Here is a 2,706-nt window from a genome sequence, read left to right on the forward strand (position 1 = left end):
GATTAGTTTATAAGGTATGAGTCCAGTCACATTGCTTTTTCAGGCACATAATTTGCTCTGGGAACTGCTTAGGAGTTAGTATATGAGGAGATGAAAGTGTTGCTCCCCAGGACATACTTGTTTCCTGTTACATAAAGCAGTGTCTGGCAGCGAACTTAAACTCCCAACATTTCTGCATCAAAACCCATTACCCTGTCATCTGGAGTCATCTCTTGTCTACCATTTAGTATAATCTACTGTACTCTTTCATATGAAAGCAAAAGTGACTACAGGAACATGATGTGACATCAAATGACAGTTTTTATAATAGTGCCCTAAAGGTATTCCCCTGGTGAGCTGCCATGTGATTCTAACGCCAGCTCAGAATTCATAGTTTAGGTTCAATTGGAAGACCTTCTTAAATAATTTCTATTAGCATTTCAAAGTATGATTTTTTTTTAAATTAAACACTTGCTTTAAGTGCCAGAAGATCTGGAATCAGGGGTAGACTTTCCTACTAGCTTAATTATTTCAATAGAAATTGAATTCTTTTTAGGCAACTTGAAGGTTTGTGGGAAACTTTCAACAAAAGGTACAACTTTTTTTTTCCTTTTTTCTTTTGATATAGGGTCATGCTATGCAGCTAAGACTCGTAGTGATCCTCCTGGCTCAGCATCCTTGGGACTGGGATTATAGGTGTGCAACCCCAGGTCCAGGTTTGGGGCCTGCTAGGCAAGCCTGGTGTTCTGGGACTGGCAGGGAAAGCTGTACCAGGGATTGAACCTGGATCCTTGCATTTACCAGGCAGGCATTTAGACTGCCAAGCTCTCTCCCCAGCCTGAAGCATACAGCTATTTTAATAGCACTAAGAAGACACGTTGAAACCTTTAGTATATGCACTGATGTATTTATTGGTGTCCAGGAATGAACAGTATCTATTGAAATCATTCTAATCACTAGAAAAATACACCATTAAAAAATGTTAAGTTTTGTTTATTTGTTTTTCAATAAAGACATATGCTTAGTTGCTCATGCCACGTGTATGAAAAAGTATGCTTTTCAATATTCTGAGGAATTTAAAGATGTTAGAAGAATTCTGTTTGGATGGATCAAGCCTACTCAATTTGTAATCCTAGAGAAAAGCAAGTGGGGTCAGGAGACCAGGACTGGGAGTATGAATGTATATTCAAGTCATGGGAACTTTTACTTATGCAGGTATAGGAAGCTTATGTCAAAGTGGCCTCAAGATTGTTTAATAGGAGACAGACAAATGTAACTTCATGTTTGCTGCTAGAAACCAGAGCTCTGTGTGAAATCTTGAATTTATGGAGAGGGATGGAGGGTGGAGGGTGGGAAAGTATGGACCTGTCTGTTCTTTCCCTGAACCCTTCTCATCATTCCTGAACGGCCAGGACCAAGGCCCCTTGGGCTTTGGTGGCCCCTTCACTGGGGTGTCTGTTTGATGGTTGGTTTTGCTGCATCCCACTGTACTTTCTATCCTATTTTTTAATCATTTTGTAACACATGTGCTGACTTTTCCTTCCTTTCTCCTTTCCTCGGAAAAATACAATGAATAAAAAGTCTTATTGGTACTCAAAAAAAAAAAAAAAAAAAAAAAAAGAATTCTGCCCAATGCTCAATAATGATGATTGAATACAAAGGTATGTGTTGACACCAAACTGATTCTAAAAGGTATTTGACAAAATTTAGTATTTTTTCTTGACAATGAGAAACTATTTGTATTTTCACTTTACGTTATATATGTTGATTTATTTTAGAACTAGTGTTAGCACATATTGGCAGCGCACAAGTTCTCCGCTCCTTGTGTGGAGTTGGGACATGAGCATTTACATCTTCCTTCCAGTTTTCACCCCCTCAGGGGGCCGGGGAGATGGCTCAGTAGAATAAGCGCTTCCCTGGCAAGCACAAGGGCCTGAGTTCAATCCCTGATTCCGCAAAAGAGAGAGGGAGAGGGAGGGGGGAGAGAGAGGGAGGGGGGGACAGAGAGAGAGAGAGATGCTATTTCACCCCTCTCGCCCTCCTCTTTCTCTCCCTCTACCTCTTGACCCCGTTCCTATTTGACAAAGATCTAAATCTATTTCTTGTTATCTATGTTTTCTTTGTTTCACTCTTTCTTTATAATTTTGGTTTCTCTTGTGAATTCCATTTGATAAAAATGGGAAAAAACAACCTGAAATAAATCAGGGTTTTAAAGAAAAGCCACTGCAATCATGTTTTAGGAGATTTAAAGACAAATAGTATTTACTGATAGATTTGTATAGTTAAATGGGCTGCAAACATTATAAGTGCTGATTCAGATTGTTGACCTCAAACAGCAGTTATAAAACTATAGAACAGTAGAGGGACCAATATACAAATTCAATTCATAAGGCTGGTCTTAGAAAAATAAAACCTATGAAAACAGAGCATATTAAGGAAGAAATATAGTATCTTCCTGAACATTCATAAAATACCTCAATATATAGATATCAAGTTGTTGGACATAATTACTAACATTGTCCATATCTATATTACCTCATGTTTAATCTACTACAATTAAAGGTATCAATAAAATATTGCTTTTTTCTATATTAAAATGAATACATGAAGATTTCCACAGAGAAAACAAATATAGAATAATAAATATTTAAAATTATACAACAAGCAGTCTTAAAACATATGGAAAGGGGCTGAGGAGATGGCTCAGTAGAATAAGCACTTCCCTGG

The sequence above is a fragment of the Octodon degus genome, unplaced genomic scaffold, assembly GCF_000260255.1.
Source record: "Octodon degus isolate 3935 unplaced genomic scaffold, OctDeg1.0 scaffold00143, whole genome shotgun sequence".
Lineage (NCBI taxonomy): Eukaryota > Metazoa > Chordata > Mammalia > Rodentia > Octodontidae > Octodon > Octodon degus.